The following is a 25,344-nucleotide window of genomic DNA, read 5'->3' as shown; positions in this document are numbered from 1 at the left end:
TATCGGACTGTGGCCAAGAAAATGATCTGCCCATAGAAGTGGCAGATGGTGAACCGCTCTGGAGTCTGAAGCTGGGGCACTTTTACAAGTAGGGTGCTGGCCTGTGGCATCCGTTCACTAAAATCGCAAGGCTTCTGATCATCTTGGGGTTGAAACCAATGGTTTTAGGAGATATGAGATACCCCTTTGGCAGCAGAGTATGGGGTAGGACCTCATTTGGCTTAGTGATGCAGTGACTCCATATATATGTGTACATTTTATATTTTTTTGTCTAGTGTGAACACGGCCCAAGTGTGAACACTTTACATGAGCACCAGATTACATTACAGTAGGTCAGATTAGTATTGTTATAAACACTGTAGATTAAGTAATTTGCCCAGAATCAAAGTACATTTAGCCTGGTTCCCCAGATCCAAAATTGGCAGCTCTGGTTGTTGGGCCACATATATATTAATAAATTTATGTGTGGAAGTCATGCACAAGTGGTATAGTTGTCTAGCATGTATAGTGATCAGATTCTCTGTTGAAATGGCTTTGTGAAGTTGTGGTAAATATTTCTCCTTTACCGGGACTGAATTTGATACAGGAACATAGTAAAATAGCTCAATGAAATGAGAGGCAGAATCCGTGATATTAGAGTTTCAGAATGGGCTTTATTCCAATAAGCGATTATAATCGGATGCTTCAAGTTCCATCACCACGGGAGTTCAGGAAGTGAAGTACATACTTTATTGACAAGCAGTGACTTTTATAATACATACATCATAATGAAGTGAATACAGTAGGCGTAACAATTGATAAGGACATTGACGTTTAGTGTGCGTTGCCAAAAATGGGTGTAATAATGAGTAAAAAGGAACGTGATTGGCTATGATGTAATACATAGGTGGATCTATAAGATAATACTTGGCATTGATGCGCGCGCAGCAGTCTGACGTGTAATTGACGTATAACTAGGGGGTGACGAGGACTTGACATTTAGCTCTACGTGTGGAGACAAGAAGTCTGGGGGGTCAAGTCAACCTAATCCCAAATCATATCTACATCCTATGTTTAAAGAACTATGTTATCCACAAAAGAAGGACTCTCGGACAGAATCTATTCTATACTGACTGTGCGTGCGTGTACAAGCGTCTGGGTGTCTACACTGAATGCGAGGGGGTAGGAATATTCCATGGTGACAGGGCTATGAATTACTTGCATGAGGGCAGAGAAGATGGGCCTTTTTGCTTGGTAACTGGAGGAATGTTTACTTAAGCTACTAGGCAGGAATGCATCGGCTGAGGGGGAAGCAGATAATTCGAAGGTGAAATACAGCTCTTGGCAGAGAATAGGCTGATGTCAGGCTTCGTGAGCTGCGCAGAGAATGAGACAAAGTTCATGGTCACAGATGCAGGCTCAGACTGGAGCTTTCAGAGGCAGAAGGCAAAAGGAGTTTCGATGGCAGGATCAGGGCCTACTTGCCTGGACTGTAAAATGGCATAAGTGAACCATATAAAGCCGGTGGCCTTTCATATTTAGGAATGGAATATCCAGCCCACTTATGGCGGATCTGACAGAGGACATGTTGACGGTGGACGCACATGTGTTTGCGTCATAAAAACTGGAACTGGAGGGAGCATACATGTACTTGCGACATGCACATAGAACCGTTGGGGTCCAAGATAGGGGACATAACTGACCAGGAAAATCCATATTTCCACATTCCCTCCTTGTCCCCTTCTTGCCCTTCACGAGATATCAATCTTCATCAATCCATTGATCTGTTCATATAGCATCATTTGTTCTTCTTTCTTCTTCCGTGATCTTGAATGAAAATCTTGATGTGGAATGCACGATGTGGCACACAGACCACAAATTGCTGGTCCACATTGCAGACATAGACAGCAACTGAATAGTATGAGAAGGCTTATACCTAGGAAGGATAGAACTCTCCATCCCCAGGCTGATACCGTATTCCAAAACCAACTGGACCAAGTCCAAGTGCCTGGGTTCTGGTGTATCTGGCTTACTATCTTATGAAGGCGAGTGATGGCTTTATATACGGATGGCGAATTTTCTGGTATGAATATGCAGCAGCTTGATCCGATGACCCTACAAGCTCCGCCTCTATCAGCCAGGATGACGTCAAGGACAAGACGATTTTGAAGCACAACAATCCGCATAGCAGACTGTTCTTCTGTTAAATTGCCTAAGGCGGAAATAGTTTAATTCACTACTGCTTCAAGGGTTCTGGTTAATCTACGTATCAGCTTACTATTGGTAACAGTACCTATATAGGGAAAGATGCCTTTATTGAAATCTACATACTTGTCCCATGCCGTCTCAGTGTAATCGACAATGGGGAGATCTCTTCGTTCTCTGTTGTGTACTACATGAATATTTCTGTAATAATCAGGAGGAGCTAGGAAAACAGGTGGCAAAAGGAATGCTATGTAGCAGGTACCATCCCAATCTAGAGGTAGACGCATATATGCAGTCTGACCACATATAAAGTAGGAGTGGCGGGAAGTTCTGAATGAAGATTTGCCTTGATCACTGAATTCTACAGTAGTAGTGCATTTACTATGGCCCATATGTATAGAACCAACCTTTCTTACACACAGTTCACCCTTCGCTGGGAATACTGACATGGTGGGTAAGACTAGCTCAACTTCGGATACGACATTTAAAATCATGAGATTAGGTGTAAAATTACCTAATCCATATACTTCATTTTCTAGATCAGTTCCTGTTCTTTTGGGGCGACCCTCCTTGTCAGGGTGGCAGACTTTGAGTAAAACTAGGTTCAGGTTTCCCCATACCCAATTGTCTTGATAAACTGCGGAATTCGAATCTAGGGAATTAATCAAACTAAACCATGCTCCACAAGAGCCATTATGTGTAAATGGATGCGGAAAGAATGGCAGGACTCCTTCATAATTCTGATAGGGAGGGAGTCGGCCACACACCCAACAATTGGTGGCGTTACTAGTCTGATGGGAATGGTGTAACATACTAATGAAAGTGTTATTGCGCAGCGCAAGTCTATAAGACAATTCATGCGGAGGTAAGTCACTAAAAGAATGTTCAGCAGTAACATTATAAACATGTCTAGAAATAGGGTAATATATGTGCAACAACATACTTGTAATAGTTATTAAAAGACTCAATAAAAACAAGATTAATAATGTCACTATGCAGTGGCTACGCAGTGATTTACAATACGCCTGTCGTTTCAACATTTTTCCGGTATTTCCTCTACTTAGGTCCAGGGGATACATGTCAGAGACAATTCAACCGCTTCACCTTGGAGAGGACTTAAACAATCAAATTGCTCGACGTCCTAGGCCTTAACTTAACTTTGTAAAGTTCGCTTTCAGTTTTTTCCACCAAAGGAAGTTTTGAATCAGTCTGTGAGGGAGTGCAGGGCACAGTGTCTATATCTGAAGGTAGTCCATGAAATTTTTTTATGTGACTTGAATGAATCCAACCTTTGCGTCCCTCGATCTTCACGGCTGTTCTTGTGGTCAACAGGACCAACTTGGGTGCTTTCCACCTGGGCTCCAGTTGATTTTTCCTGTCGAAATTTCTCACAAAGACAAGATTACCCGGAACAACGTCATGGGGTTTCGCCTCAGTGTTGTCGGGAAAAGCTGCAGCTACCTGTGAACGAGAAGATTGTAGTGCAGACATCAAGGAAGCCAAGTAATCTGTCAGCATATTACAGTCAATATCAGTTATTTTGCGTGGTATGGGCGTCCCCCACATATTCGGTGGTCTACCGAAGATCACTTCATACGGGGATAGCCCTGTTCTAGAGTGTGCTACCATTCTCATGTAAAAGAGTGCAACTGGTAATGCTACTATCCAGTCGACACCTTTCTCTCTGCATATTTTGGACAGTCTGATTTTCAGTGTCTGGTTATGTCTTTCTACGAGACCTGCTGCCTCGGGGTGTCGGACACAGTGGAATTTCCACTGATAACCTAACAGAAGTGAAACGTGTTTCATTAATTCGGATGAGAACGGCTGGCCGTTATCTGAGTAGACAACACGTGGTAAACCGTATCGTGGGAAGAATTCTCGAACCAACTGTTTGGCAGTAGTCGGGGCAGTGTAATCTGAAACCGGGTACGCCTCTGTCCAACGGGACAGAGCGCAAACAACTACGAGAACATATTTGAATCCTCGACATCGTTCCATCTGGATATAATCCATCTGTAGGACTTCAAAAGGGTGATCAGGAGGCTGAAATCCACCCTGTTCTACGGGAACACTTTTTCCTGGGTTGAACTGGCAACAGATCATACAGGTACGGACCTTTTGTTTGGCTGCTGCTCGTAAATGCTTATTGAACCAAATGTGTTGAATGCTGTCTAGCATAGCTTTCTCTCCTAGATGTGCTGGACTATGTATAGTGTTAATTATGGCTTGGACCATTGAATCAGGAAGGAACCATACAGACTTTTCCTTCATCATCCATCCTTGGTCCGTTTGGATCCCTCCTAATTCAGTCCATTCCTTTATTTCGTCTGGTGTAGCATGTGTCTGTATGTCAATTACGTCAAGAGTAGGATCTTTAACTGTCATACAATGTGTCGGTGTCGGGACTATTGTCTTTGTCATATCGGGGGTTTGAGTTTGAGCAGTCAGTTTAGCTGTTCTGTCGGCTAGATCATTGCCTTGGGAAATGGTATCAGTAACTTTTGTATGGGCTTTACATTTCATAATTGATATTGCAGTGGGTAGATGTATTGCATCTAATAATGCATGAATGAGGGGTCCGTGCTGAATGTGGGCACCGTGGGAAGTTAAATAACCTCTCTCTCGCCACAGCACGCCGAAGTCATGTACAACTCCGAATGCATAACGTGAATCAGTGTATATGTTGACTTTTTTATCCGTGGCTTGAATACAGGCTTGTGTCAGAGCGATGAGCTCTGCGGCTTGAGCTGACAAAGTATTTATACGATTAGTTTCAATAACTTCAGTATCGGTTGTGACTGCATAAGCGGCTACTAACTCTCCTATACTTGTTCTCATGCATGAACCATCGACATAAAATGTCAGGTCTGGATCTGACAATGGAACATCGGTCAAGTCTTGTCTGGGTTTTGTCGTTACAGTAATGACTTCAATACAGTCATGGATTAGTGGGTCTGTTCCGATTACTGGCAAAAGTGTGGCAGGATTCAATGTGTTACAGCGTCTTATTTCTATATGTGGCTGAAACAATGTAAGTTCATACCCTGTAAGTCGTGCTACGGTCAAGTGTTGTGTTTGTGTTCTATTTACAAGAACCTCTACTGCGTGTGGTACTTGAACTGTCAATGGATGTCCTAACACTATGGCATCGCTTTGTCTGATTGCTAAAGCTGTCGCTGCTACTGATTTCAGGCACGCAGGCAAAGCCTGAGCTACTGGATCTAATGTACTAGAAAAATAAGCACATGGTTTGTGTGCTCCTGCTTGTTCCTGTGTGAGTACTGACAAGGCAGTACCTTCGCGTTCTGTAACAAAGAGTGTAAACTGTTTTCTGTAACATGGCGTTGCTAAAACTGGTGCTTGACATAAAGCTTTCTTTAGGCTTTCAAAAGCTTGTGTATGTTCCTGAGTCCAAGGGAGAACAGTCGATGTGGCTGCCTCCTGGGTTGTCAACTGAATGAGTGGTTTTGCTAGGAATGCATATTGCGGGATCCACTGTCTACAATATGAAGTGAGGCCTATGAAAGCCCGCACCTCCTTTTGTGTCTTAGGTATTGGCATGTTAGCTATCAACTGAATACGGTCGGGTGTAAGCTGCCTTCCCTCCTTGTCCAGCGAGTGTCCAAGATAAACAACTCGCTGGGCACAGAATTGCAGCTTAGAGGGGGACACCTTGTGCCCTTTTTCGGCTAGAAATTGTAAAACTGTCAGTGATGCTTTCTCACATTCAGGTTCACTTCTTGCGGTGATCAGCAGATCATCGACGTATTGAAACAGAGCCGTGTTAACTGGCATGTGGATACTGTCAAGTTCTCGTTTCAATGCTTGGCTATAGATGCTGGGGCTTTCTGTAAATCCTTGAGGTGCGCGTGAGAATTTAAAGCTACGTCCATTTAAACTAAATCCGAACAAATATTGGCTTTCCGGATCTATTGGGACGCTGAAAAAGGCATTCTTGAGATCGATTACAGTAAAGAATGTCGCTTCGGAATCAATAGCTGTCAGTAATGACGAGATATCTGGGACCACAGGGAATTGTGGCACAATGCATTTGTTTAATTCGCGCAGGTCAATAACCAATCGATATACTGGCGGGGCCTTCGGATCTGTTCGTTTAAGAATCGGTATTATCGGTGAATTACATATATTGGAGTCTGTTTCCACAACTACTCCTTGGGCAATGAGCTCGTCAATGATTTGTAGTAAAGCCACTACAGCATCTGGTGGTAACTTGTATTGTCGCATTCGTGGTAGCACCACTCCTGCCTTTAGTGTGACTCGATATGGTGTAATATTCATGCAACCAACATCAGTAGGGCCTTGTGCCCATAGACGTGTAGGTAAAGTCTGTAATCGGGGATCCATGTCTCTAGATACATAGTGACCTTTAAAATCACGTAAAAACAATCTTACTCCTTCCGGAGAACAACATATTATAGCTCCTAGGGCTTTTAACGTTTTTATTCCTAATAGGTTTTCTGGACATGATTTAGTAAGCAGTAAATCTGTAGTTCGGGTCAGAGGTCCTATCGTGAGTGGCAGAGGCTGTGACACTTCATTAACAATAGGTTTGCCTGAAAAACCCAGGGAAATATTCTGTGAGCCTGAGAGGGGTGCCCCTGGAACTTCACTACGTTTTATAGTTGTTCGACTTGCCCCTGTATCGAGTAAAAATTTTCTATCTTGACCTAATAATTTACTATGTACATAAGGTCCTTCTTGATCTACAGGAATCTCGATAAGGGGTAAGTCAACTTCCCTCCCTAGGCTAGTTCATGCGTAACGCTGATACTCGGGATATTCATACTGTGCGGTCTGATACATTTGTCGTGTTGTTGTCTGTGTGGCAGCAACAGGCAATGGGGGTGCAGCTGGCACAAACTGTATTGGCTGTTGTGCGGCTGGCATTGCCTGGACATGCTGTATAGCTCCTTGTTCACTCTGGTCTTGTCTTAGTGGCCGTGATCTTTCTTGTGTTTTACCTATGGCGATATTATGTTTTAGAACTGGACAATCGTGTACGTAATGGCCTGGCTTTTTACAATAATTGCATGTCCCTTTTACAGGTCCTGCTGAATCGGAATGTGTCATACCCTTTTTATGTCCTTCGGCTGGGACTGTCTGGGAAACTAGCATTTTCAGTTTTGTGTCTTTCATGCGTCTGTGTTCATGTTCTTGTTCCTCTTTAATTCTATTGTGGTGGTACTGTAACATTTGTAACATTTGTGTTGGAGTGTTACCTTGCCAGGTACTCTCGAATTTTAATACTCTATTCTTTACTGGAGGCAGGGCATTTTCTACTAATTTTGTTACAAACAGATGTGGGTATGATTCGCTACTTGCTTTTATGCCACTATTTATACCAAAACATTTTTCAAAACGGGCATAGTAATCACTAGTGTCTTCATCTTGCTTCTGTTTACAGGCTGAAATTGTACCCCAATCTTCCTTTTTCGTAGTTAATAATCGTGGCAGTACCTGTACTAGTAGTCCTGGTAATGCCTTAGTTTTGTCCCCAAGCCCCGAACCTGGACCTCGGGCTCTTTCTTCTGCTTCTAATGCTGACCATTCTATCTTTTGATCACCTACCTCCCACTCTTTTTCTTTGAGTTTCTCATAAATGCCAGCAGGCATCAACACCTTTAATATTGTCATAATGTCGGGGTAGGTATACTCTCCCATGAGTAACATATCTTTAATTTCTCGGTGAAACCCCGCCGGGTCCTTGTCATGACTGGGTACTACTTTCTTCATTTCTAATAATTCTATTTTCGATATAGGCGTATATACAAATACGCGTTTAAACTCATTGTCCTCACCCTTTATTGGGTGCACTTCTCGTAAGGGATTCTGTCTATCTATGTGGTACGTAGTTCTTTCCTTGGCGGACAATGGAACATGTTCTGAACATACGAAAAGAATACACTGCTTTCTTGATTCTAGAATTTCTTTAATTAATTCAGTACCTGGACCTCTCCATTTATTCATAAGTAAGTCAGTCAGTATGTCAGGCAAGGGACCAGGGTCCGAATGCTGACTCCGATATAGTATAATGAGTTGTTGGATCATATAAATCCCAGCTAACCTTTGTTCATCTGGGGTAAGATTCAAAAATGCGCGTACTACTGTATCATCACTATATTTTCCGGGACTGTCCGCCCAATGGACAGCTGCCCTGGCTAAATCTTGTTCATCCATAGAATCGAGGAAATGATAACCCCTTCGTTCTTGGAGTAGTTTGTCGGCGGTTTGGAACGCATGCTCGTTAGACCTTATATTAATTATAGGTATTTGGAAATTCCTGCTATTATCTGGACACGTCGAATGTATTGAGTCAGTATGATATCTAGTCTGATTCCTATTACAGGATCTTCCTCTTCCTACATAGGCTATGGTGTCTGACTGTCCTGTGAGCAGTCCTGGCCCTTCTTCCTCGTTTTGTTCGAACTCGTCTGTCTCTAATCTCTCTTCGTGTAGGCGTTCTATTTCTTTACGGATCTTTCGGCACATGGCTATTATACAATTTTGTTTATCATGTCTCCCTTCTGATATATTCTGGCTCCATCTTGTAAGAATTCTCATGGCTTCCGGGTCTACCCCCGGTCGGTCTTGATTTCTGATCACACAATTTATGAGGAAACGTAACAGTTCCCCCTGTATCTCTACTTTCTGGTATTCCATAGCTCTGTAAATACATTCTGGATCTCGTCCTGTTTGGACAAAATGATATAGATTATCTAGATGCGCAGTCATTCCTGGTAACTTCGCTAAATACACTGCGGCTCGTCTGATACGCAATGATGCTAGGGTCATTTCGTCCTCTTTTCCAGGCACCGGGTCATATCTACAATCTATAAGGAGTTCCTTAAGCGCACGGGCACTAAGGAGTTTGGGTGTACGTGAATGCGCTGACTCTTGAAAAGTAAGCTTATTTATTCTGGGTGGTGTAGAAAAGACATTGGTAGCTCCTCCCGCGGCTCCATCTGGGGCGTCGGGTGTAAAAGGATTCGTTGAACGTGACACAGCAACTACAGGTGTGGACACAGCCATAGAAGTAGCTGTAGGAACGGATACAGAAACAGATGTGCTTGCCGAAACTTGTGACTCGATTTGTTGCTGCAGGGATACGGGTACTGGATCTTGGCGTTGAACCTCCCTGGTGGGCGGTCTACGTGGGGCGGAATTGGCATACTCGGGAGCTGCGTCATCTAAATAAGAGGAAAGAAAAACATCTTCTGCGGTTCTAGGATGCCCCTTAGGATGTACCTTTATTGGGAACAATGGGGTTGGCAAGTCTTTTGGCGTTTCCGGAGTAGCCTTAGGTAATCCTTCGGCCAGAAGGGGATACATACCATTCATAAGGGTATTTCTTTGTCTGTCTACTTGTTCTGATTTCACTCGGATACCTTCCTCAATTAATAGATTCTCTCGAATTTTATTGGAACTCTCTTTACTCTTCTCCTCCTGTCTACGTGCTTTTTCTGTTCGTCTATGTGATTCTTTACGCCATAATTCAACGGCGTCTTTCTGTGACTGTCTGACTTTCCTTTTCCATAACTCTTCCTCGACTTTCATGATGCACTCTGCATCCCAGGTCCCCGCTGTGGGCCACCTCTGACTTTCTGGTAATCCTTTGGTATAGTCTACCCACAGATCAAGAAATAATATGGCGTCTAATCCATGTTTATGATACATAAAATGCCCTGGAGTGTCCCTAGGAGGAATAGGGACGGCTTCTTCGAGAACCCCTTTTCTGGTAGTGATCTGTCTTAATTTCGAAAAGAGCGGCATATTTGAGGACTGACCTTATACTTGATTTTGACCTGATACTTGAATTTGAACAGACTCAATACAATAAACACGATAATGAACAGTCATTCATACCACGATATACTTAAACACTTCAAACATTTAACATTAAACCTTTAACTGGAACAACAATGATGATCGTCTGCATGACTAATCACCAAGCTTAATTCTCGACAATAACTAGACAATAACTAGACACTTCGGAATTCTTGATATACTGCTAAACAGTACAGATACACTGCTAAAACAGTGCAGACCGGATTTGTGTACCCAAACCCGTCTTGACCGGCACAACCTATGTGCACGTCAGAAATGCCTCCCCAGCAATGGTACTCACCGGGTAGCTTCGGAAACGGAAGGCCTCAGTAACTTGAACTTGACTCGGATTGGACTGGACTCGACTCGACTCGTCGGACACTGGGCTTGACGTCGGACTGGTGGGTCTCTGTATACCTCGGATCTTGCTCTCTCAGCTAGGCTCTGGTCGGGATACTTCGCACTTCTCACCGCCTCGTCTGGGTGTTGATTGCAGTCTCAGTCGCCCCCGCTTGACCGGAGGGAGATACAGGAAATCCTGCTGGTACGCGTTATTGTCCGTCCAGCTGTGGCAGGAGACCGGGCCTGCAACGCACCGCCGGCGCGTGAGATGAGAAAGTGTCCCTGTTCGGGCGCCATCATGTGGTAAATATTTCTCCTTTACCGGGACTGAATTTGATACAGGAACATAGTAAAATAGCTCAATGAAATGAGAGGCAGAATCCGTGATATTAGAGTTTCAGAATGGGCTTTATTCCAATAAGCGATTATAATCGGATGCTTCAAGTTCCATCACCACGGGAGTTCAGGAAGTGAAGTACATACTTTATTGACAAGCAGTGACTTTTATAATACATACATCATAATGAAGTGAATACAGTAGGCGTAACAATTGATAAGGACATTGACGTTTAGTGTGCGTTGCCAAAAATGGGTGTAATAATGAGTAAAAAGGAACGTGATTGGCTATGATGTAATACATAGGTGGATCTATAAGATAATACTTGGCATTGATGCGCGCGCAGCAGTCTGACGTGTAATTGACGTATAACTAGGGGGTGACGAGGACTTGACATTTAGCTCTACGTGTGGAGACAAGAAGTCTGGGGGGTCAAGTCAACCTAATCCCAAATCATATCTACATCCTATGTTTAAAGAACTATGTTATCCACAAAAGAAGGACTCTCGGACAGAATCTATTCTATACTGACTGTGCGTGCGTGTACAAGCGTCTGGGTGTCTACACTGAATGCGAGGGGGTAGGAATATTCCATGGTGACAGGGCTATGAATTACTTGCATGAGGGCAGAGAAGATGGGCCTTTTTGCTTGGTAACTGGAGGAATGTTTACTTAAGCTACTAGGCAGGAATGCATCGGCTGAGGGGGAAGCAGATAATTCGAAGGTGAAATACAGCTCTTGGCAGAGAATAGGCTGATGTCAGGCTTCGTGAGCTGCGCAGAGAATGAGACAAAGTTCATGGTCACAGATGCAGGCTCAGACTGGAGCTTTCAGAGGCAGAAGGCAAAAGGAGTTTCGATGGCAGGATCAGGGCCTACTTGCCTGGACTGTAAAATGGCATAAGTGAACCATATAAAGCCGGTGGCCTTTCATATTTAGGAATGGAATATCCAGCCCACTTATGGCGGATCTGACAGAGGACATGTTGACGGTGGACGCACATGTGTTTGCGTCATAAAAACTGGAACTGGAGGGAGCATACATGTACTTGCGACATGCACATAGAACCGTTGGGGTCCAAGATAGGGGACATAACTGACCAGGAAAATCCATATTTCCACAAAGTTATAAAAAAAAACTGCAGCAACAAATACTGGAAGGTTCACCCAGAGTTTTGCTTGGGAATTATTGTAAGGTTTGTTTAAAAACTTTACTTAGGGACATTGTTCTGCCCTTTCACATTAGTGTACAACCTGGGCTAATCATTTTAAATATGACTTACATATAGACTAGAACTTTCGCAACACCCAAGAATCGGTTCAGACTCCACAACCTGAGCCACAGTTTTAGAAACACTGCACTAGACCCATTTGTCACATATAAGTCTGGACTGGTTCCTCTTCGTCATCTAGAAGTATTTTGCCACTGGATGTAGAAAATTTTAATTATGCATTTTTGTAAAGCAATTTGTTTCAGCTTGACACAGCTTTTCCAACTACTGTTAATGTGCTGTATTGCACCTACAGCAAGATGAATGGATGTTCTACTGACGCTAAATTTCTTCAGGGTTACTAAGTGATGTTGTCTATTGGCCCCTCTTGCATCCTCACTAGCCGCTTAAGTCTTTCATTGTTGCATCCATAAATCTTATGTTAATTAAGGTATAATCATTGGGGTTATTGAATGAGACACTGATGACATTTTTATTGCTTATTATTAATATTATCACTGTAATTCCGAACGTCTTGAAACTCATTGTTTTGTATGCCAGAGTTTCAGTTTGTGCCTTCACACTTAATAAAAACGAAATTGTTTTATCCGAATATGTATTTTACTGCACACATGTTAAAGGGCATCGATTTAATATGGCATCCGCCTCAACTGAAATATTTAACCATCATCTTCACAATACAATTGAATACACAATGAATCTCAGTTGTATTGCCAAATATACAAAATATTGATAGGAGGTCGTCCCTCTTTCTACAGTGGTGGAGGACAGTTCAACAGGTAAAGTGTTAATGTACCACAACCACTATGCCTGTGTTACACTTGCAATTTCCATCCCCCTTTTATGAAAACAAGGTTGACCTTTTATCTCCAAATGTATTTGGAGCACTAAATTTCAAAGGATTGGTCATAAAAAACCAAAGGCCTTATTTAGAGTTTAGCTAGCCTGTCAAATTTGGTTTCCACTGCATGACAAGTGCTATAGACTATAATGGACTTGTAATACAGGGGACAGGACATCAGCCACGTCTGTGAGTATCCTGTTCACCAAACTCAGATAGGGCATTATACATTTAATGATGCTATTGTCATGTGTCCTGGTTAGGGCTAGAGGAAAACACTTCCATTTTACACAGTCATGAGGTCTGTTTGAAAAATTGCCTCCATTTTCACACAATGACTTTTGACACACATTTATGTACATGACAAAGTGGATTAGCGTCCATGAAACTATACTTGCTTACAAACCAACTTCGCAATAACCCTATCATTGTGCCTTGGAACGGGCAAGGATGCTTTCTGTTATAAATAAACCTGCATTTCCCTAATGGCCGAGAGGAGCACTTTGCAGTCAGTGTGATGTTATTACATGCTGACTTCTCAGCTCAGCTTTTTGCAGTTCTCGCACTGAGGGATGTCGAATTAATGACCACGACGGGGGCCTGGATTCTTTCCCTTTAGGTAATGGATTTGGATCATGTAATATTCTTGGCAGGACACATACATGCACCCTAGACACTCAGGTTAGGGCAAGCATAGTAGGAGTATATATATATATATTCACCTAAAAAACCATAGGTTTCAGGCACGATATAGTTAGAAATTAGCATTTAAAAGACCTTAGAAATTCACTGAAAAAACCATAGGTTTTAGGGAAGGTTATAGTTAGTTGGACATTTCACTCGTACAAAACCATCGAAATTCCCCCGTTCTAGTTAGTTCAGCTAACTATAACTCGCGCCCCCGCAATGCACTGCTGATGACGTCACATATTACATCACTCATGACATGGTCAGTGACATCACTGATGACATCACTGATGACATCTCAAATGACATCACTGATGACATCATCCAGTGACTGTGTGTTTCTGTAAAGTTTAAATATGTTTAATATATATAGGGAAAGGCGTATTGAAGAATGAGTGGGTGTATAAGTGTCTGAATGGATGATTTAGTAGGTGCGTAACTGACTCTATAAGTGAGTGATTAAACGTATCCTACTGAATGCATGGGTTAGTGACTAAACTGTGTGAATGTCTGTAACCGTCTGTCTGTTGGTGTGTAAGCGGCTGCATGGGTTTGCGAATAGCTACATGAGTGTCTATTTGGGTTATTGATTGGTTGTCTGAGTATCTGTATGGGTGCCTGAGTGTTTTTGTGGGTGGGGTGTGCGTGACTGTGCATAGATGTGTGAGTGGGTGATTCACTGGGTGCATGGTTTCAAGAATGCATCTGTGATGGACTGTATGGATGGGTGAGTGTGTGTATGGGTGTGTTAATGAGTGAATGTAAATCTCAGTGGTACATGTGTGAGTAACTACATATGTGAAAGGCAGTATATATGTGTGTTGGAGTATTTAAATGGCTATAAGTGAGAGTGTGTGATTGTGAGAGTGGCTGTATGGATGAGTGTGTGCTTGTATCAGTGATTGTATAAGAGCGTAAGAATGTGCTAGTATTTGCATGAGTAGTTGAGCTGGTGTTTGTATAACTGTATAGGTGAGTAAATATCAGTGTGATTAATTATTTGAATGACTGACTAGGTGTGAGTACCTCTATGGATGAGTGGCGGTGTGTGAGTGTCTATATAGGTGTATGAGTGCATATGATAGTCCTGTACTGAGTGACCATAAGAATGAGTGACTGTATGGATGAGTGAGTGGATGTGTGTGTAAACTTTAGAATCAGTGAGTGGGTATGTAGTTATTGATGTTGGAGTGTCTATGGTTTTGAGAATGGCAGCCTGTAATTTAGAGTTGGTGTATATAAGGTTATATTAGGGTGTGAGAAGATGCATCAAATTATCAAATGGATGATGTCATCAGTGATGTTGTCAGTGATGTCATATGAGATGTCATCAGTGATGTCACAAGTGATGTAATATGTGACGTCATCAGCAGTGCATTGCGGGGGCGCAAGTTATAGTTAGCTGAACTAACTATAACGGGGGAATTTCTATGGTTTTGTACGAGTGAAATGTCCAACTAACTATAACACCCCTGAAACCTATGGTTTTTTCTGTGAATTTCTAAGGTTTTTTAAATGCTAATTTCCAACTATAACGTGCCTGAAACCTATGTTTTTTTAAGTGAATTTCAAAGGTTTTTTAAATGCTAGTTTCTAACTATGCCTACAGAGATAGGACATGTGAAGAAAGAAGAAGCAACAGAAGTCCACAAAGATGAAGAAAATTGCAGGAAGAAAGACGTGCAGAAAGAATCAACAGAGGAGCAGAAAGAGGCCTTGTTGCAAAATCATCCTGTACCCTCAACTTTTTCAGATGGGTACTGGTGGTAACTGACTCTGACTAACCAGGCCTAGAGCCAGTGTTATGCTAAAAGACACTTAGAATACAGTGAAAACACCTACATACACTAGGGAACACTATGCGGTCGGGTACCCCTGTGATTAACATGACCTCCTCTGTAAGGCCCTAGTACATAATAGGGCAGGGGGATTAAAACTACCTCTAAGTTGAAGTATGCTACTTTAACTAGTAGTCATGTTTGCAGAGTGGTGGAGAAAGGGTGCTGGGCGTCCAACCAACGCTCAGGAATTCCGCTGCGTAGGACTTACAGGAGGTACCAGGAGGGATTCTTGGCCTCCAAACTCCCTCAGGACTAAACTGGACTTCATCCCCCATCTCGTAGTCTGCCACGAGGCACGTTTGAAGAGTGGTAGGAAAGGGGGCCATGGCCTCCGAAGACGTCTTAGCAATCCCACTCTGTGGGACTTACTGGAAGAAACAAGAGGGGTGGTTGGCCCCCAAGGACATCCTTGGGGGCCAATTTCCCAAACTATTACCTCCAGTCAGTCCCACACAGCAGCACTGGTAAGTACTCGTACCAGGTCACACCCACTTTACCCACCACTCTACAAACGCGCTCCATGGCTCGCTCTTGGATGGGGATTGAAATCCCCTTCACTGCTGGGGGTCCTTTAAGGGCCAACTAGCCTACCTTTTACCTCCAGAAAGCCCCACGCAGTGGGAATCGTGAGAGGTAGACAAAGGCCATGCCCCCTCTCTCCACCACGCTGCAAACGCGCCCCCTGGAGTGTTTTAAGTTTGGGGATAAAGTCCCCTTGAATCCTGAGGGTCCCTAGGGTCAAACTAGCCCACCAGGTACCTCCTGTAAGCGCCACAGAGATGCGTTGCAGAGAGGTGTAAAAAGGGGCGTGGCCTGGCCCACCTCTGCAACGCAGCGCAGTGGCGCTTACTGGAGGTACCTGGTGGGCTAGCTGGCCCCCAGGGACCCTCAGGATTGAAGAGGAATTAATTACCCAAGTTAAAATGTGCCACAGGGTGTGTTTGCACATGGGCCCCCCCCCCTCCCTTCACCACTGTGCAAATGTGCCCCGTGGCACATTTTAGGTTGGGGGATTAAGTTCCCTTCAATCCTGAGGGTCCCTGGGGTCCAACTAGCCCACAGAGCTGCTTTGCAGAAAGGTGTAAAAAAGGGCTGTGGCCTGGACCACCTCTCTGCAACGCAGCGCAGTGGAGCTTACTGGAAGCACCTGGTGGGCTAGTTGGCCCCCAGGGATCCTCAGGATTGAAAGGGAATTAATTCCCCAACTTTAAATGCCCAACAGGGCGTGTTTGCACACATGTCACCTCAGGCCCCGCCCCCTCCCTTCACCACTGTGCAAACGCGCCCTGTGGCTCATTTTAAGTTGGGAGATTAAGTCCCCTTGAATCCTGAGGGTCCCTGGGGTCCAACTAGCCCACTAGGTACCTCCAGTAAACGCCACAGAGCTGCGATGCAGTGAGGTGTAAAAAGGGGCGTGGCCTGGACCACCTCTCTGCAAAGCCCTGTGGCACAGAAGGTACCTGGTGGGCTAGTTGGCCCCCAGGGACCCCCAGTATTGAAGGGGAATTAATTCCCCAACTTAAAACGCGCCACAGGGCGCGTTTGCAGAGTGTTTCTGGAGGGGGCGGGGCCTCCGGCACGATTGCGTCTTTTTAATTTTTTTAAGAAGGGGGGGCTGTGTGGCCCCTCTTCCTTACCTATTTTATGGGCCCTGGGGACCCCATCATCCAGAACCTGACCCCTATTTTTTTTTTTTAAATGGAAGGGGGCGTGTGGCCCCCTCCCGAGGCCATATTCGGCCCCGGGGACCCCATCCCCCGGGGCATGGCCAGTTTTTTTGTTTTTTTATTATTTCTTTGGAGGGGGGCTGCGTGGCCCCCCTCCTTAGGCCATTTATGGCCCGGGAACCCCATCCTCCGGGGCCTGCCTTTGTTTTTTCAAATATTTTTATTATGGGGAGGGTGGCCACGTGGCCCCCCTCCCGGGCCACTTCTGGCCCTGGTGACCCCATCCCCCGGGGCCTGGCCACTTCGTTGGGGACCGTGGGGGGAGCCCCAATGCCCCCCACGGTCCCTACCGGCTCCCCACCTCCTGCGGGAGCTGGCATTGCTTTTCCACATGGGGAGCTACTCACATGCAGCTCCCCGTGTGGAAAAGCAATCTGGTTTGGATTTTGGAAGAGAGAGCAGGTTTCCCGGGGACACTGCCGGAGCCGGCCCTGGGGGGTGGCGGTCCCCAGGGCCATGAAGGGCTCCAGGAGGGGGGCCACGCGGCCCCCCTCCCAACCAATGCACAGCTCCGGGGAGGTGGTGGTGCGCCGGGGCTCGGGGGTCTGTAACTGACCCCCAAATTTGCATTATAGTGCCCCGGGGAGGTGGCGGTCCCTGGGGCGCGTGGGGAAGCTCTAGCCCCCCCACGCAGGTATATTTATTTTAAAAGAAAGAAGCCCCGGGGGTGGCAGTCCCCGGGGCTGCGGGGGGGGCAGTGTGCCCCCCCCACAAATAATTAATGAAAGCCCCGGGGGTGGCGGTCCCCGGGATTGCGGGTGGCCTTACAGACCCCCCAAACCTTTAAAAAACAAGCCCCGGTGGGTGGCGGTCCCCGGGGCTGCGGGGGGCCATGTGCCCCCCACAAATATTTTATCAAAGCCCCGGGGGTGGCAGTCCCCGGGGCTGCGGGGGTCCCCCTGGGCCCCCGCAATTTTATTTCTGCATGCCCCCGAACCTGACCCACCTGGGGGCCTAATTAAACGAAGCGCGGGCTTCAACTCATACATCTGTTGGTTCCAAATCTCTGTGTCATACATGTATGTGAATGTTAATCATACATCGAATGGTCAACCAACACCCCAACAAACTGATTTAGGGAAGAGATGATCCTATAAAAAATTGTATAGATCCTCTCCCATATTGAGGCCATTGGGAATCTTCGTGTCTAATAGTAGGATGTATTGACTCTCTAGCTGCCGTAACTTTCTTTCCCTGTCACCTCCTCTTTTTGACCAGGGGACTGCGTCTATCACGTAGTAGCTAACATCTTTCCAATTGTTGTCATGTACTAATTTGAAATGACGCGCTACGGGGTAGCTAGAATCTAAATTCACTATAGCACGAAGATGCTGCAAAATGCGATTAAAAACCTGGAGCTTAGTGCTCCCAACATACTGTAGATGACATGTGCATTGTAATACATAAACAGCATGGTCAGTTGTGCATGTAAACAGCCCCTTAATTTTACATAATGTTTGAGAGAATGCGTCAGGGTATTCTTGAGTATTTATTCCAAGCTTACAGGCCCTGCAGGAACTGCATTTATAGAAACCAGATCTATTAGAGAGCCAATTAGAAGATTTCACTATTTCTGGACTGGTCCTCACAAGGGCATCCCTCATAGAGGGTGCCCTTCTAAAAGTGATAGCTGGCAATTCACTTAATATTGGAGCTAGCGTGATGTCTGTTCTTAAAATTGGCCAGTTTTTATTAAGAATGTTTCTAACTTGTTTCTGTTGACAACTGTAAGTGGTAATTAACCTGACTGCAGTGTCCTCTTTAGTAGGGAGACTAGTTCCCACTGATTTTACACTTACAATGTTAGTTGTCTGGGTTAGTTCCTTTACTGTATTCTGCATTTTAGTCATGGCAGTCTGTAAATCAATCAGTTTGTAACCACGGGTCAAAAATCTTTGTACAGATACGTCTAAACATTCCTTTAGATCACTTTCGCTGCTGCAAATTCTCTGAATCCTTAAAAACTCCCCAAAGGGGATGCTTTTAATGAGGTGACGGGGATGGGCACTGGAGGCATGTAAAATCGAGTTTCCAGCCGTCCCTTTCCTTTGTAGTTTAGTATGTATAGTATTCTCTTTAACATAAATTTCAACATCAAGAAACTCGACTCTTTCATTACTGATGGTTGCAGTAAATTCCAGATTAAGTGTGTTCACATTAATGTCATCAACAAACTTCTGAGCAGTTTCCCTAGACCCATGCCATATTATAAAAACATCGTCTAAGAAACGCCACCACTGGATGACACCTGTAGCAGCTCCTTCCCCATGGGTGTGACAGAGGACATGCCTCTCCCACCAGCCTACGTGTAAACACGCATAGCTGGGGGAGAAGCATGCCCCCATAGCCACACCCCTCAATTGCTGATACACATCATTATTGAAAAGGAAAAAATTATTGCACAAGCACATCTCAGTCATTTTCAGTAACATTTTGTTATGTTGATTGAACCTCACACTCCTGTCAGATAAAAAGTGTTGTATTGCATTCAATCCATCATGGTGGTTTATAGATGTGTATAGGGAGGAAATGTCCATTACAATAAAATCGTACTCAGAGTTCCAAGGAACTTCTCTCAACTTAGTTAGGAAATGACCGGTGTCTTTGATGTAGGATGGAAGGACTTCCACATATTCACGAAGAAAAAAGTCAACATATTTAGACATCGATTCAAGAAGTCCATTCTGGGCGGAGATGATGGGACGCCCCGGTACAGGTGATATACATTTGTGCACTTTCGGTATGAAGTAGAAGGTTGGGATGATCCTTTTAAAAAAAAAAAACTATATTCATTTTTGCTGATCAACCCCTCCCTCTTCCATTGTCCCAACTCCTTATGAATCAGATCTTTCACTCGATTAATTTCTTGGAAGGAAGCTTTCCTGTAACATAAGGGGTCATTTAGATGCCTCTCCGCCTCTTTTATGTAAACATCTCTAGGCCATAATACTACGTTTCTCCCTTTGTCAGCCTTGTTCACTATTATGTTCCCATGATCACTGATTTTACGGTTAAGATTTGAGTACTGCCTCTCAGCATAGCTTCTATGCTTGTTCTTGAAGGTAATAGATCGATTCAACTCTTTCAAATCCTCTATTACCTGGTCGCTGAAGATGTCAATAGCGTCTTTAGGCATGTTTAATCTATTTTGCACATTTAAGTAGTGTGATGGTGCATGTCTATGTTGTAGTGTACATTGTGCATTGCATGCTGCTTTTGCTTCATTTTAATGGCTTGCAGAGTGATGCTTTTCCGCTAGGTAACAGTTTTTAGGGGATAAATATTAGCCCTGGTGGGTGGGGGGACAGAAACACTTATTTTCTGTGTATTCACAATTTCTTTGTGTGTGTTTATCTTAGTTTGGCTGGTGGCCAGTTTCAAGATGGCTTCGTTTTTCCCGGTTCTGCGCAATAGAGAATGCTTGCATCATCTGGCTGGAGGAACCTCGTGCATGCACTGTGCTCCACTGAACTTTGAAACTCCAGCTGACTATGGTAGTGGCTGAGAGCCAGAATGATAGCACGAGAACAGCTGAACGCCTGCCAAAGAGAAACAGTTGAATGCCTGCCAAAGAATGACCACGTGGAAACAGCTGAATCCCTGACACTGAACAGTTCAATCCCTGCCAATGAACCTTTGAATGCATGCTACTGAACTGTGGGATAGTCGAATTTGTATCTATCAGCTTGTCAAACATAAAGTTATTCACGGACATCCTGGGAGCGGAGAACTACATTGTTATTCACGGACATCCGAGAGCTGAGAACTGCATTGTCATGACCAATCAGAGCAAGAGAAACAGCATGAGTTGAAACATTTGAGGGTAGAGAGCCAGCAAACACAGTATAAATATCAGCTCAAAATTGGGGTATAGTATTCAGAGAAGGCGGAGGAGAAAGCTGCTTTGGAGAGATGCTGGGAGCTTGGAATTATGCCAGACTGTGCACTGATGACCCCTATAGGTTCGAGATTGTTGCGGGACACTAGCCTGGGTCAGAGAAGTCGTCGAGGAGGTCAAGGGTTAATTAAGTAAGTTGGGGTTTTAGTGCTGGGTAGGAAGGTTTTAGTGTAGTAAATCTTTAGAATGAAATGCATGTTTTTAACTATGGTTCACTGATCCTTCATTTTGGAACCCTCTGTCAGTTACATGACCAAGGATTGATTTTTAACCATTTTGAGAATAACGAAATGAATGCAAACCTACATTTTCTCTTCAGGACTTTTATTAAACAGTTTCTTGATTTATGTCCTGAATAAATGTCAATGCTCAAGTGAAAATTAATAGTGAGAAAATAAATGATAATTTCCTTTATGCAAAGTAATTACATAAAATCTTTTAAACGATTTCAGGTGTTCGTGATTCTTTTTAGAGTCAATTAATTATGCAATTCAATATATTGTTGTAGTGAGGTTAAGCTGGTCTTGACAATCACCATCAACCAATCCAACTAATTGGTCCATCGACCAAGTGGGTGGAGTGCCTTGATGTTAAAGCTAGGATTCTACAGATGCAGATGCAAATAATGTATTTAATGTAAATATTTTCCTATAGGTAATAAGGTACCCCCCACATGTCCAGCGCGTGAATTTCTCATCCCTCCTGTGTGTGCAGACTCAGTGAGAGAGACGTGTGAGGGTTGGTGTTATGGGCCCCACCAATGAATGCGTGTGTGAATGAGCTAGTGTAACGTCGGATCTGCGACGCAGGGAGGGTATTGGTACCTGTTATTCCCCATCCTTCCCGGTCTCACGCTGCAGCAGAGTGAGCTACAAGGAAGAGAGAAACAGTGTGAGAGAGAGGAAGACAGGGAAAGGGAGAGAAAGAGTGAGATGAGAGGAAGAGAGAAAGAGAGAATCAGTGTGAGAGAGAAAGTGAGAGAGGAAGAGAGAGGGAAAGAGTGAGAGAGAGGAAGAGAGAGAGAAAGAGTGAGAGAGAGGAAGAGAGAGAGAGAGAGAGAGTGAGAGAGAGGAAGAGAGAAACAGTGAGGTACAAGGAAGAGAGAAACAGTGTGAAAGAGAGGAAGACAGGGAAAGAGAGAGAAAAAGTGAGATACGAGGAAGAGAGAAAGAGAGAATCAGTGTGAGAGAGGAAGAGAGAGAAAGAGTGAGAGAGGGGAAGAGAGAGAGAGGAAGAGAAAGAGTGAGAGAGGAAGAGAAAGAGTGAGAGAGGAAGAGAGAGAGAGGAAGAGAGAGAGAGAGAGGAAGAGAGAGAGAGAGAGGAAGAGAGAGGAAGAGAGAGAGAGTGAGAGAGGAAGAGAGAAAGAGTGAGAGAGAGGAAGCCAGCCAAAGAGAGAAAGAGTGAGACAGAGAAGAAGTTAACGAGAGAAATAGTGTGAAAGAAGACAGGGAAAGAGAGAGAAAGAGTGACATACGAGAAAGAGAGAATCAGTGTGAGAGAGGAAGAGGGAAAGAGTGAGAGAGAGGAAGAGAGAGAAAATGATTGAGAGAGGAAGAGAGAAAGAGAAAAAGAGAGAGAGAGAATAAGAGAGAGAGAAAGAGTGAGAGAGGGAAAGCGTAAGATACAAGGAAGAGAGGAAGAGAAACAGTGTGAGAGAGGAAGACAGAGAGAAAGAGTGAGAGAGAGGAAGGGAGAAACAGTGAGCTACAAGGAAGAGAGAAACAGTGTGAGAGAGAGGAAGACAGGGAAAGAGAGAGAAAGAGTGGGATACGAGAAAGAGAGAATCCATGTGAGAGAAGAAGAGAGTGAGAGAGAGGAAGAGAGGGAGAGAAAGAGAGAGAGGAAGAGAGAACGAGAGAGAGGAAGAGAGAAAGAGTGCGAGAGGAAGAGAGAAAGAGTGAGAGAGAGGAAGCCAGCCAGAGAAAGAGTGAGACAGAGAAGATAACGAGAGAAACAGTGTGAGAGACAGTAAGAGAGAGATAAAGAGAAAGTGTGAGAGAGAGAAAGGAAGAGATGGAGAGGGAGTGTTGAGACTGGAGAAAATCTTTGCAGCTCACTTTTGTGCCACCGGTGTGTCTCCAACCATGTGCCGGGAGATAGTGCAGCCCTCAAGTTTACTGATCTGAAAGATAAAGAGAGAAAGAGTGAGAGAGAGAAAGAGTAAGATACAAGGAAGCGAGAAAGAGAAACCGTGTGAGAGAGAGGAAGACAGAGAGAGAAAGAGTGAGAGAGAGGAAGAGAGAAAGAGTGAGGTACAAGGAAGAGAGAAACAGTGTGAGAGAGAGGAAGACAGGGAAAGAGAGAGAAAGAGTGAGATACAAGGAAGAGAGAAAGAGAGAATCGTGTGAGAGAGGAAGAGAGAAAGAGAGAGTGGAAGAGAGAGAGAGAAAGAGTGAGAGAGGAAGAGCGAAAGAGTGAGAGGAAGAGAGAGAGAGAGGAAGAGAGAGAGAGAGTGGGAGAGAGAGTGAAAGAGAGGAAGAGAGAGGGAGATTGAGAGAGGAAGAGATAGAAGAATACAACATGAGAAACAGTGTGAGAGTGATGGAGCGAGGAAGAGACGAAATTTTTTGTGTACCCCTCGTAAAGTTAATCTCTCATAACTTTAATCATATTAACTGAGTGAAGCATGAAACACTAACAAAAGTGCACCTTAGGTTTTACACTACACGTGGGAAACTAATTGCTATTTGCAAAAATAATATACTAACGAATGTAAACAAGTCTTACTAATATATAGCTATAATAACATGCATTTAATGAAAAACGTGTGTATCTGTGCTTAAGTAGAAAATCTTTTGTGGCAAATAACATAAGAAATGGGTAAGTAAGGGATGCTTTTTTTTGCTTCACTAGGTAACAACTAACTGGGAAAATTAGAATGGTGGGAGGTAAAACAGAAGGGCTAAAATTCTTGAACTAATTTCTGTTATGTTTATCTTTGCATTAGTTCCCATCGAGGCCTGCGCGGCCTGGTCAGGGAACAGCTGTTCATTGCATCATTGGCAGCACTTGGAAAAGATGGCCTCCACGCATGCGTATTGAGTCAGAGATGCGAAAGAATGGTCTGTGCACAGAGTGAGAGATGTCAAGGTCAGCTTGGCCTAGGACTGGAACGACTGCCAAAGGATGCCTGCATCTAAAACCGTGAGAAAGGAAACGAGGAAATTAACATTGGACAATGTTGCAAAGGAACGTAGACAAAGTAAGAATCAAAATTAAATGCGATGGGAAAGTGGTGGATGACAGTGCGAAAATGTAAACCGGATTGAACAATGGACAGATGAGGTGATCATGACCACCCCTCTAAATGGACCAATCAAAGAGAACTATGGACCCTAAAAGATTCAATTTTAATTTAGATAGTTAGTAAAAAGGGCATATAAAGTCCCTGCTTGAGGGGGACAAAAAGGCACGCTGGCTCCAATCATTTTAGCACCACGACATGCTGCCAGTTTTGACAATTTTATGGTGCTAGAGACTTTAAAATATTTTTGGACTTTAACTTTTGATGGAGCAGAGACGATGATCGATTGCAGAGTTTTTATGCTAGAAGGGAGGCATTGAGGAGAGTAGACAGACCGTTGGGAACCTGTGCGAGTCTGTCATTCGCTTATGACCGATGGGTAATAGGCTTTTCTAATTTTCATTTCTCTTTAACATGTACTAAACTAAATGCTAAGATTTGTACTTACCTAAATAGAATTTTACTAATTTTCCTTTCTCAAATGAAACTTATAAATTATTCAAAATGTAAACTCGAGTCTGTTTTATCTTTAAGGGTAATAAATGTCATGACAAACGAATGTTAAAGCTACGGGAGCATTTGTGATTGAGCTGGACTTAATCTCTATCAACTGACTTCTACTAGCTGGTCCATTGACCAAATAGCGGAGTACCTTGATGTATTGTTTCCCATTGACAGAATAACATGTTACTGAAATTTTGAATGTATATAATGTATATAGTGTAGAAGATAGGTACCCCGCTAAAATCCAGCAGCTTGCCTTCATTTTTCCCCTCATTTCAGGAGTAGTGTGAAAGTGTGAGTGTGTATGTGTGACTCGCGGTGTTATGGGCCCCACCGATGAGTAAAAGTAAGTTGCTCCTGGTCTAAGTGGGATGAGTATTGAAGGTTGTTGGAAAGGTCCGCTGGAACAAGAGAAAGGAAGAGAGAGATAAAGAGAGAAACAGTGTGAGAGAGAGGAAGAGAGAGAGATGAAAAGTGAGAGAGAGGAAAAGAGAAATAAAGAATGAGAAGAGAAAAAGAGAAAGCGTGAGAGAGAGAAAGGAAGAGATGGAGAGGGAGTGTTGAGACTGGAGAAAATCTTCACAGCTCACCTTTGTGCCACGGGTGTGTCTCCAACCATGTGCCGGGAGATAGTGCGTCCCTCAAGTTTGGTGATCTGA

General features: G+C 44.0%; 1 protein-coding gene across 5 annotated transcripts in view; it reads left to right on the top strand.

The window, feature by feature from the left end:
- The window catches only part of LOC146839122 (uncharacterized), a 113,187-nt gene extending 88,495 nt beyond the window's left edge, over positions 1 to 24,692 (top strand). For 2 of the 5 annotated variants that reach the window (XR_014960785.1, XM_085603134.1), the window contains one exon: positions 20,399 to 21,384. The gene's annotated coding sequence lies outside the window, so the exon portion shown is untranslated. Of the gene's footprint in view, positions 1 to 19,652; positions 19,756 to 20,398; positions 21,385 to 23,884 lie in introns of those variants that run through there. The other 3 variants (XR_014960786.1, XR_014960784.1, XM_085603133.1) reach the window with 3 other exon arrangements.
- The last annotated feature ends 652 nt before the right edge of the window (positions 24,693 to 25,344 follow it).

Source organism: Triturus cristatus, chromosome 4_2 (genome assembly GCF_964204655.1).
Source record: "Triturus cristatus chromosome 4_2, aTriCri1.1, whole genome shotgun sequence".
NCBI lineage: Eukaryota > Metazoa > Chordata > Amphibia > Caudata > Salamandridae > Triturus > Triturus cristatus.
This window is presented reverse-complemented; position numbering and strand designations above follow the sequence as displayed.